At 39.8% G+C, this 12,796-nt stretch overlaps 1 protein-coding gene across 1 annotated transcript in view; it reads right to left on the bottom strand.

Annotated features, from left to right (window-relative positions):
• Positions 1-7,612, bottom strand: part of b3galt2 (UDP-Gal:betaGlcNAc beta 1,3-galactosyltransferase, polypeptide 2) — a 27,861-nt gene extending 20,249 nt beyond the window's left edge. Inside the window, exon 1 of the mRNA XM_025054086.1 lies at positions 7,547-7,612. The gene's annotated coding sequence lies outside the window, so the exon portion shown is untranslated. The remainder of the gene's footprint in view (positions 1-7,546) is intronic.
• Between the last annotated feature and the right edge of the window lie 5,184 nt (positions 7,613-12,796).

The following is a 12,796-nucleotide window of genomic DNA, read 5'->3' as shown; positions in this document are numbered from 1 at the left end:
TATATATATAAATATATATATGTTTGTGTGTGTGTGCATATATGTACTGTATATATATATATATATATACATATATATATACACACATACATAGGGTATGTGAATAGATATACAGTATATGTAATTTGATTACGATCAAAGCACGTCCCAATAGAAGTCCTTAATATTCATTTTACTGGGTTCGATTGCCACAGGAACCACATACACTGCGTCTCTAAGAGGCAGCCAAGTGTGGGATCAATAAAGTTCAAATGATGTTTTTTTGATATTTTACATTAGAACCTATGATTCATTTCTCAGTTCTCATCCTATTATTGTAAATCAGACAAGGTGAATGCTAATAATAACAACGGTATCTTTTTTTACCAGCGTGGTCGCTCTGCCACGCTGGTATGTGTGTGTGTGTCTCTCTCTCCAACACTGTGTCCTTTTCAAATTTGTGTTGGTTTTAAGAGTTTGCTTAACCGAGTTTTAACCTCCTGTTTGTGTGTGTGTGTGTGTGTGTGTGTGAGACTGAGCGTGTCTGAGAAACGGTGTCCGCTGCGGGTGTGATGGCGGTGGGATGGGGTAAAACGCAGAGGTCAGCTATCACTTTGAAACATGCTGGTCCTTATCGCTGTCACGAGGTCTAATAGAGTGATGAATCAACATAAAGCCCCGGTCGTCTCCTGAATGGACCGCCGGCTCCTGCAGCAACACTTGTGCTTCACTGCGATCCACTCTTACTGCCTCTGTAAGCATCTTTTGCCCTCCACTGTTGTTTATGGGCCGGTTTTCAAAAGTCCCTGAATTGTTACTTCTGTCAGAGGTGTATTCACACATGAGCAGCCTCAACACTACATCTTAAAGAAAACTCTTACCGGAAAAAAAAAAAAAACTCACCACAGACAAATGGGCCGCAGTGAGTCTTAGGGAGAAGGAAGGTAATAGTCTAGAAAAGGGGGACGCAGCAAATTTGCCGTGGCCATGACTTCACCTCATGACAAGTGTCAAACTGCTGACTGCATCCTTCATGGGACGGATATAAAAGATATGATTCACACCGGGAGAAAAGTTGCTTAGAGCTGCAGGTGAAGAGCTCCACGCATCGCTTCCAAAATTAATAATATTTGAAGGTGTTCAAAGCTTCAGAGTTTAAAAATTTAAATATATTTCTGTCATGGTTATGGGTTGAACTCCAATACACACTCACTGCACGAGGCCAAATTACCCACAGAGCTGTGACACATATATTACACTGCTTTTCAGATTATTGTATATTATAAGGACCACTACTAACAAAGTATTGGTGATGGTACTCAAAAAGTACACAAATGAAAGTACTGGTACTAATTGTATTGTGACACAAAAGGATGAAAAATAAAAGAGAATAAAGACATTTTTTCTTCAAATTTTTAGCTTCACTTCAGAACAGTCACCATAAACATCAACATCTGTGTTCCTTGTCCTGCACCAACAGCCTGACTACTGATGTAGACACAACAGCTGAGGCACAAAAGCAACTCGGGACAGATTGAAGATATATTAAACACATACAAAGTAATAGGTATACCTACAGTATACAGTATACTGCGTCCAGTATTTAGCTAACAGCAATTTTCTTACACGATCATTTCATCTGGCTCAGAGGGGTTCTATTGACCAATTAAAATAGATTGTAAGAAGACCTGGCAAGGTGGCAGAATACCAAACTATAGTCCAGTTATCCAATCAGAAGCAACGTTTTGTCCGTGGTTGACGTGGTCCTTATAGAATAAAATTAAAATCTAATATAGACTTGAGTATTGTGTATAAAAGTGTTAGATGGTGTCATACTTCTCTAACTTGTGGGCCCCAGATTTAAAGCTTAATTAAAAGCATTAATTACATTTAAGAAATTAGCATAGCCATTCATAATCCATAAATGAAACCCGCAAGGCAGAACAGATATGCTCTACTGATTTGGAAAATGACCTCATCTACATGAAAAAGACGTTCCTTCTCACCTGATTTATATCTGGGAACACTTTTGTGAATATTTAAAGTTTTTCTTTGAGCAAAGAAAAGAACATAAAGCCAGAGTTGTCAATGTCGTTGGATGGTAGCCACAGTACTGCTGGTCTGTCATTTGTGTACTGTATACAGTCTTGAGTTGATACACCAAGTGACCACATGAGATACCACTGCAACATTCTAGCAACATACCAAAGGAAAGCGTAGAATAACTTTTCAATCCACACCTGTGGCTATCCTATCACAAAAAATCCCCAATCTCCAGCGAACAGCAAATGCTTACATCATCATTTTTATTTATTTTTTTCTTTGGGACCTTTTGACCTAGCCTAGCAGCTCTTTCAACAATTCAACAACTATGGACTAAGAAGGAAATGCACCATGGGAATAAGAAATAGCGCCGGGGCGGGTCATCCTTGACGTCCATCCTCAAATTAATTCCTCCTCCACAGTCAATGGAACTCAGTTAATGAGCTGCATGAAACATTAAACAGCAGCAACTCAAGTTAGAATCCAAACATTTCAGTGTCTGTCAGTTTCCCCAGTCCAGACCTTCAATACATTAAATGTACATTTGCTCAATTAAATGATGTAATAGCTATATTTACTGTATCCATAGGGAACATAGTACACATGCAGCAGAACCAATGGCACCTCCTTCCACCTTTAGACCTCCTGCACGTCTGGTCATGTCTGCAATGTTAATAAATGATGGAGAGAGCAGCATCATTCATTATACAGTCTATGACCTGTGGCAGATTCTGAATAATTTCACTTACTTATTTATTTTATTTTATTTTACTTTATTTTTTACATGTAATATATTGTATTTTGTTGTTTTTACTCTGGTGCACATTTCTTTATGCAACCTTAAGTGGGGCTGTTATGCAAAAATAAAGGTGGCATTAATCATCATGTGGCATGCAGTTATACTGTAGTACACTATATAGTGTCCACACTTGATTGTACACCTAAGGGATTAGAGAGTGAAGTGTGTGTACACACTATTTTTTACTATAAAACTTTATGAAGTAGGTCAGATAAATACTTACCAACAAATACCAATAGGCTTCACAGTAGTTGAAGATATGTGTACCATTTACTTCATGTGTAGAGCCTCTTCATGAGTATCTGCTGTCACATCCCCCCTATATCTTGGGTATTTGCCCTGAGGCTGCTTCATTATATCCTACTCACACCAGAGAAATACACCATCTGCTTTCCATACGTAACACTCTTAATACCGTCACTTTACCTGCATACTGTTTATTTTATACGTTTATTTTTAGCAAACACGAGACAGACGCACACACGCTTCATTCTTTGCCTCTGGATATATTTGATTCCGAGCATGTGCTCAGTGAGTGCCTGTGCATTTTATCCACATGGTAATGCTGCTTTTATGATGCAGCCTTGAGAGCGTATTTACTTTTTTCTTTTGGTTTTAAAATCCCTAAAGCTCTTAATTCTGCAGATATTTTGAAGTTCTGATTTCAAAGCAAACACAACATTTGGAATAAGCTATTGCTAATGAAATGGTGACGGTGCAAAAAGCATTTGATAAAAATAAATCAAAAGAATGATGAAATAGATGTAATTATATTAACTGCATAGTTGCCACAGCCAGCCAACAGAAAGTCAGCAGAGCTTATAAAAATGACACATTTTAATTAAAAACACTGTCTCCTGCATGAAATCTGGATCTATGCACCTTTTAAAATATTGTGTTTACAGTAGGTGTACAGCTCCCCAGGAGAGCTGAGCTCTACACTACAGTACCCTGGAAAGCCATGAAGTCAAGGCGGCCAGCAGCTGCAGATTGGCCACAGACTGGTATATGTCTCTACTGAGGCACAGGTCCTTCATCCAGTCATCACTAATCATCTTGCACAGAGAAACAATTCAAATAAATTTTGTTGTATTAGAAAACCAAACTAATGGAGCAGACTCTCAGATAAATTCACTCAGTCCACATTTTCCAGTTTCCATCCCACCAACACAGCACAGCATTGTCTTCACCTCCTACTCCACAGATGACTTTAGGCAATTCTACCATCTCTCAACGCTGCACTAATGTGACAAACATATAAGAAAATACACGCCAAGTGCACAGAACATGCAACGGAAGCATTGTAATCTCACAGTCGACCCAACTGAACATTGGTAGCACAACTGAGGAAAGCATTTGGAGCTTGGTGCGTGCTCACAGCATGCTGTTCCGATTTGTCCCCACTGTTTGGCGAGGGAATCTCAAGGAAGAATTAGGGAATGCTGAACATGGGGTTGATGCTCACAGCAGCGCCACTTAGCCCTTATCAAACCCAGCATTGCCTTAGAGAGAAGAACATAATTCTTCTCATTTGGTTTGTTTTGTTTTCGCCTCTCAGAAGAGGCCCTCAGTCTGGCACGCACATGCGTTTGGCTCCTCTCTGTGGAGACGTAAATCCTTTTACACGCCGTCCTGCCAAACCACCCTGCAGGCAGACTTTGCATTTGAAATGTACAATTAGTTACTCATGTTTGTTTTGAATGCAACATTTTGGAGACAGCAGGCCCAGGGGCAGCACAAATAAAATGGCAGCCCTGACCTCATGCATTGTTCTCCCTTGTTGTTGGTTCTTCTTCTTTTTTTTATCTTTCCTGCTCTTTCCTTTCCTTCTCATTCCACTCTCATATCCTTAGATGAACTCAAAGTCTGTGTTGACACCTGAAGGGAGAATGAAGTGCATCTGCACTCCCGTCTGCTTGGTGGCTTCATTGACTGCAGGATGTGTTTTGGCAGGAGTGTAAACAGCCTGCTGGAGCTTCCTGGTCAGGGTTGAGGGAGTAGATGGGATAAACGGAGCTGCTTCATCTAATCAGTCGGACCGGCCACGAGCTGCAGAGCCAGCTGTAGCAGGTGAGGCAAAAATCTGCTTGTAATAGCTGCTTCCATCATGGACCCCCAGTGCACCCAACTTCCTCACTGTGACTTATCTAAAGTCACAGTGTGATGCTGCTCCACTGGCAGATTCATGGCTTTATTTGCAAACACCACATAAAGGATTAAAATCCAGTTCAACAATTTTGAAATCTATGGTGTTTCAATACAAATGCGTGCTTTTCCATGCATGAGTTTCCTTTTTTCTTTTTTTTTTACCTCCTCCTACAAGGACTGAATGGTTTTGGATGAATACAATTGCAGGGGTGGATGCAGAGAAATTCCACAGAGTATTTTGTGCTGCTTATATAAACATGCGCTAAATATAGAAATATTCTTTTATATTGTAAAATTATTTCTACAAATTGTGTAGCTGTTAGAACCATCAGCCTTTATTGTACTGTATATACAGTCAGGTTTATGAATCATAAAGGCCATTTAATTTATCAGTGCAAACAAAAAAGCAACCCATGGCTGAAAACACAAAACAAGTGACGTTTGTTTGAGCAGTTCAACACTTCCTGTTGTTGCGTCAAATTTTCTTTCACAAAGACTCATGCTGTAAATTTCCCCATTGTGGAACAAATAAAGAACTGATTTTTTTTTATGTCCACATAATATCACGTCATAAAGAATATTTCATTGTTGTAAGTGTAAAAGCAAGCGCACCAACACACAAGAAGTCATGAACTCATCTGACCCATCAAAGTTAATGTACAACAGAATGTTCTGTCAAAAGACGATCCTACTTCCCCTGGAGGGCGGCAGCTCTTACTACATGTCACTGCTTCCATAAATGGACACAGTCTGTAAATTGTTATTACACCGTTTATTGTAATCCCTGACTGTGTGTGGCATAAAGCGTTTATTGCGACTGGTTTTGCAGACAGCGATCAGATACTTAGATGTTTTTCAATCTCTATTCACTCATAAAAAAGTACAGAGACATTGTAAATGTGCATCATTTCCTGGCTGTGTTTGCTCAGCAGCACACAGAAGTGAAAGCAACCACTCATGCTGAACAGGATGAAGTCCGTGCAATCTCCCCGCACATTTTCTTCAAAGATACCAAGTGTATTCATTGTCTCTTTTCCATACAGAGAAAAACATCAGAAAGGAAATGAAGCTAGCTGAGGAAGTGGGTGGAGGGTGGAGTGGGACTATTTTTCAAAATTTCTTTCCCAGATGCAACAATGGGCTGAGTCAATGAACACAACTTCTAGACACTTTCACAGCGAACAGAACTCCCCAGCACCTGAGATTCTGTTATGTGTGATTGACTGAGTGGCAGATATCAACAGCACTGAATATTTTTTAAAGACCTTAAGTGTGTAAACTTAATAACATTTGATAAAAGTGGTGCAGAAGATAAAAATGATTTAGAATTTTAAATCCAATTGTTGGTGATGCATTTACAGGCCCAACAACTGTCAAATGGAATGAGGAAATCGACTTCACTATAGTTTCACACTATGAAACTCTTGACATGTTGTACAACAGTGATTCTTAACCATAGGTCCGTGGCCCAAGTTTGGGCCACCAGTGTCACCTAAAGGCTGCAATAAATCAGTCTTTCTGACTAGGCTACGCCAGCAGAAGCAAAGGGTATAGAGTTTTTCAACTGAAAAATGAAGACGGATGCCGCCTGGACCCCTCCCCAATTGGGTAGAGTTTGTGGGTAAAGGCAAGTGAGCAGAAGAAAAAAATACACAAAAACTTCAGCTTTAATGGGGCTGAAGTTAAAAGGAATGGTGAGCCGATCTGTTTCTTTTAATGAATCAGACGTGATAAGACGGCCGGAGCAGGTTTTCACAGACACTTATTTTAATTGGAGTTCTCAGAAGAAGCTTTTCATCCATCCTCTTTATTCATGTTCTTTCATGAGGACGGCACTGAGACGTCCAATAAGTTGAAACGCTGACAGAGATCCTGTGACACATGATCTCCCCCACGATAAAGACCATGTCCATTTAGCCAAGTTCAAGCCTCGCTAGTTTTAAGCCTGTAAGCCTGTCTTCACGCGTTGCAGCGTGTGCGTCATGATCGTACTGAACTCTACTGTTTGAAGTTATTGTACTTGGTTGGAGTCGCTACAACTGCTCTGGACGGAATGTCAGCACTTTCAGCGACTTGCAGAGCTCAGGAAGAAACTTTGTCTCTGCCTTTGATCAAAATCTTCCTTTTTGTTGCCCAAGCAGGAAGTGCTGGAAGTTCCTGTTTATGTCTGAGCATTGGAATCTGTTTTTGTCCGACTCAGCAAATTGTGGCGACTGTGGGCGAAGAATGTGTGTGTAATTTGAACACTGAGAATGTCACCTACTGCCAAGGGACGAGTGGAACCTATAACAAAATTGTTTGTGGACAATTTTGTTTTCTGCAAGAATAGACAAATATATGTATAAGTAATATACATAATTGTAATAAGTTTAATTGTACAAGTAAATAAAATGTCGAAATAATTAATAATATATTTAATAAATGACAGATTAGTACAAACTTGCAGTACTGTTAACGATTTTATATGCAACATTTGAGGTTTTTTGTGATTAAGAATCACAGAGACTACAGACAGAATCACAAGCATGATGAAAAATAAAGACCAAATACACAGTGGAACAAACATACTGTGCCTACCTAGGGGTTGGGACGAGGCGCTACACTCACCGGAGACCATTTTTCAAATAAAGCTAAACAAACTCTTACATTGAATGATCGACTGATCTCCCTTCCTCATATAGTTATAAAGATTAATTATCAACTTTCTCAACAGTGAAAAAAGAGAAGTGCACACTCACACAATCATGTGTAACTCAACACCTCTGTCAAGAGGAACTATGCCACATTGCACAAAAACAAAATGGGGGCAGGGTGTAAAGAATAAGAAATGTCTTGCAAGGAAATTTAGTAAGGGGAAGTAAGGAAAATAAGTCAGATCTTAATTTTTCTTTTGGCAAAAACGTTTCATTGAAATGAAAATGTTTAAGATTTGCCTTTGTGTTTCACATATTTAACCATAGTTGTTATGCAAAGTGAAGCATTTTATTTAAAGAGTCAGGTGTAAAAGAACGGATGCCCGCTGGGCTGGAGTGTGAGAAACTCAACGATGATGTGCACTCGCCTCATCTTTGCTAACGTCGCACCTTCTGCTCAGCTCACCTCACCCTCCATTTGCTTCTGACAGACTGAAATCAGGGTGTGCATGTGTGTCAAGCTGTGCCACGGAGGGCTGAGGCGTGGGTGTCGATCAGTGAACTGACGCTCTGTGACTCATCTCCAACTATGACGAGCTCCGCTGAACAGAAAGCAGAGTCTCTGCCCCAACAGCCACAAATAGACCCCATCAGTATCATTGCCCCTCACTCCTGCCACGCTAATGGTGATGGTGGTTTTTTGCATTTCCATACACACAATATACTCTACAGTATGTCCTGTGTATAATGGAGTTCTAATGCCTCCAGATGCTAAACCCTAAACATTTTTTTATATTGTTGTATAATTTATTCCAGTTTCACAAAATGACTTTTGACAAACCGAAAACAGAAAAAAAGACAAACAATTTCTGCATTTACCCCAGGCTAATAACATTAACTGATGCAGCAACAATTTTTTTTTTACAAAAATACATTTTTCTTGTGTGTCACTAGTGAATTTTATACCAAAAGATATTTATTTTTAATTGGTAGAATAGTAGTATCGGGACTCCATGGTATCGATATAGCGATACTCCAACAAGTATTGATTAAGTATTGATTACGCTCATTAGGTATTGATATGAACTAATCAATGTCACTGCCACATCTTGTAGGGTAACTGACTGCAAACTAGGTTTTGTGTTGCAACTCCACCCAGTGATGTAAAATTTAATTGATCTGTTCATGTCCCTTGAAGACAACGGTGACTCCATGTGATACAGTCCACTGGACATCTTTGGTTCCCACTATTGCTGTTATTGCATGGTCTTTAGCAAGGTTTCTGGTGTAAAAGGTTCTCCGATCCAACACTTTGTTTTCATCTAAACACAAGGTTGAATCTTCTTATTGTCGCCGTATAAAACGTGTGGTCCTGAAACTAAACCTAAAGTCAGTAATGCTACAAAAATAGCAAAAACAGCCAAAACAGCTAAGAAGAGATGAAACAAAAAAACGGGGAAAAAAGAAAAAAAAACATTTCTAATTAATGATGCAAAAATAGAACTGGAAGGAGACAACTACCAGGCTGGTTTAATCAGTTCCCTGGTACTTTATTAGCTAGACACATGTATCTACAATCATCAACCTTTTATGAACAAATCAGGTCAAGTTGGTAAAGTTTAGACCAAATACCAAAGGAAAAGAAAAGAAAGCAGCGCAGCCAGAAGTGACTGTGAATTCTGAGAGCACAGTTCAGGAACCGTTCACTCTGAGTCGAGCAGAGAGAAGAACTGCTGTAGCCACACAATGTGACTTCTTGTCAGTGACACGACCTAAAGTGATAGTGGCAGCCCACTGTCCTAAGAGGCAGATGGACTTTTCTGACAGGTTTCTCTGAGGTTTTTTGTCTGGCGGAGCGTTGCAGAATGACAGCGGTGTGGAGAACATGGCAGTGGGCTCCGTGCAGCTGCTGTCACTCTTCCTCTCTCATGAATAAAAGCCACACCTGAGCTTTTTACCTGAACAAAATAGGGAGCAGAGGCCACCGGCAGACGAGAACAAGCTGCTGCTGTTTCATAAACCCCTGAGAATCTCCATATTCATGTGGTTCAGGTCCAACCTGTTGGGGACACTAAAAAGGACAATGTCACCCATGCAGACTAAGCGTGGCACTCAATTCTCTTTCAGAGGCGATAAAGGAGGATTCATTGAGGCACATCCATTAAAGTGACACTCCGCATTGGACAATAGGACAATTTAGTACTTTATCTCTCCGTGAGCTCTCTGGACAGTGAACTGTGGACAATATGCCGCAGGGAGCCACGTTCAGAGCCAGACGGTGGGTCAAAGGTGTGCATGTATAGTGCATGATTCACTTCTGACAGGCAGTGCAGTGATGAACGCGCTACCCACAGCCGGGCACTCCACTACAGTCACAATCTCCCGTGCTGCAGCCGTGTAGTCACGGTGATTTATCGCACACAAGCGGCTATGCAAACAAGGTCATTGCAAGAACTCTTTTTTTTTTTTTTTGCAGTCATTAGCAAATCTCTGCTGTCGTGTTGTAAATCCAGCTTACACATTTCTCCTGTCTCTGTCTCAAACCAGAAAAGAAGAATGTTGTCAGATTATTTACATGTGACTTGTGGTTGTCTCTGAAGTGATTCTAATTGGCAAATAATCACCTCTAACAGTAGGATTCCAAGAAATGGCACATTCCAAGGAATTGGAATCCATTCTATCCTATAATTGTCCATCACCGAGTCGAGCGTATGGGCTACAGATATGAACTGATTGGCTGTATGAAAATAATACTTTACTAGAAATCATGACTTCTATCTATCCATCCATCCATCCAGCCAGCCAGCCAGCCAGAAAGCCAGACAGCCAGACAGCCAGCTTGACCAGTGAGCCAGCTAGCTATCTTACTACAACTCATCACAGATCCTGCTAGATGTTCAACCACAATATGCAGCGTTGCCCACTAGATGTTGCTAAATGTCACACAGTCAACGTGTAAGGCTAAAGATGCTGCTGTGAATGTAGCTTTGGTGTTTAAGGCTTAAGGGGAACAGTGTAGGCTGGACTAATTAACTCCAGTGAGCAAACACCACACACTCTACAGCGGTAAATATTATCATTGAGTTATAAAAGACTGTAAATATTTTAATTTTACTTTTACTACGGAGTAAAGTGGCTCAGAGGGCCGACTGTAAAAGTCCGGTCATCTAAGGACAACAGAAAGACACGAATGACGTCGGAATTCTTAACATAAGACACATTATGAAGTTATTTCCTAACATAATAACTTTCTTAGAAATTCTTTAAATTATATATCTTTAAATTATCGTCAGACTTAAGCCTTTTTTTTAAAAAAAAAAATCTTTTTGTTAGTAGATTATACTAATCCAGGGTTCTCAAACAAAACTAGATTGAGCGCCACTGCTGCCACTGTTATCGAGTCACATGAGTCATCAATGTTCAAAAAAATATATGTGTTTTTTAAAAATAATCTTATAAATAGTGTATAATACCACGATGTAACAAGTACACCAAACTAATGAACAAACAAAACAAATAAAAATTAGTAGAAAGAGACTTTCGTCAACAGCAAATTTAAAACATTATTGACATGTAGTTGAAGTTTGGGAGGTTTATAGACTGAAAGTGAATCCAAAGCTAAACTAAATGTATACTAATTTTCCTAAAATCTAAATTGAGTTTTCAGATGATAACATCCGTCAAGTCTTCTCCTTTTCACCTGACCGAGACTCTCTGACTCACAACTGCAAATTAAATTTCTTTTCAGCTTTTTTGCTTCCTTTGAGCAGCTGTCAGATTGGTGAAGCTGATCGAGCTCTGATTTATCCAATCCTCTGCCTGAGCATTTAGCTGTGTGAGCGCGTGGGTGAGGCGGGGGAGTTTCACATTAAGGAAGGGACTGTCTGAGCACTGAGACAGATTTTATAAAATTTTCTTTTTTTTTTAAAAAACAATGCTTATCGTTTTAATACATTAACTGAAAATTACTTTAACTTCCGACTTGTTTTGTAAACAGACGTCTAAAACCGAGCGCAGCTTTTAAGGCATTTTTAAACGAGTTCCAACCCTAAACTGTTCTCCTGTGCATCATTTATCTGCTGCTACTTCATTTCCCTTATTGAATTTGGGGGGATTCTCTTTTCATCACTGCACTCTGACTGTCCGTGCCTTTATATCGTGGCTTATTTACTTATTTCTCCTCATTTTTCGCTACTTAAATTTTCATTATTTGATTTTTTTTTTGTGTGCTCGTGTATTCACTCGCCCAAAGAATTCCTTTAACGACCACTGGGAGTTAAACAGTGGTGATTTAAATGGCAGTTTAATACAGACTGAATTACTCCCCTCATGACTTGAACTGCATTTCATTCGCTTATATCCCAGTTCACATCTGCAGCTTGACGATTGAGCCACCAATGGGACGTGCAGCGTGCAGTTAATCGGCACATGAATGCCACGCCACTGGAAGTTGCTAAAAGTGACGTTTTTTTTAACTGGTTGATTTTTTTATTATTATTTGAGCCTAAAATGTAAAAGTAGCTGTGAGACTTGAACGATGAATAGTCAGCTGATGGCTCCACCTGCTGTATGACACTGACCACTGGTCACTGATGTCATATGATGGCAGCACATGGATCCTCCAAGTCTAAAGCTTCAGCCAGGTAATGTGTTCTTGTCTTTATTAGCCTAGATTTGGTCCCTAATGAAACTCCAGATCCAGAAATATCTTTTCATAACAAGAGCCCACCAATAATTCAATTGGACATTCGGGGAATAGTCTGTTTTAAGCACCAAATTCCAGAAAAGTAGGTCACACTTTCCCATAGCGATTGCAGGAAGTTTCCAGAGTCGTTCGAAATGATTTAATATGCTTAAAAGTCTGGAGGAAATTCAACAAAAGTGTGTTGAAGTGTGTGCCACTGTTCTTACTGTGCAATAAAATACAATAAAATTGGAAAATGTGTGCCTGAAGAAAGCATGATATTAGATATCGAGTCAAATGTGAAAAGAATTCCCACAGTTTCCTCTCAGCGTCAGCAGAGAATCTGCTCAGAGCTTCTACTCTGATGGAGAAATTAGAGTTCACTTAGTCATGCAGAGGTGAATCACAGGGCATTGCAAGTGTTTTCCACTACAGGAGATTAAACTCCCTTCTGTCAATATCAGAGGCTCATGCGAAGGGTTTTGGAGAGATTGGCACATCAGTCGCGAG

Source organism: Cynoglossus semilaevis, chromosome 2, assembly GCF_000523025.1.
Source record: "Cynoglossus semilaevis isolate Cse_v1.0 chromosome 2, Cse_v1.0, whole genome shotgun sequence".
In the NCBI taxonomy this organism is placed as follows: Eukaryota; Metazoa; Chordata; class Actinopteri; order Pleuronectiformes; family Cynoglossidae; genus Cynoglossus; species Cynoglossus semilaevis.
This window is presented reverse-complemented; position numbering and strand designations above follow the sequence as displayed.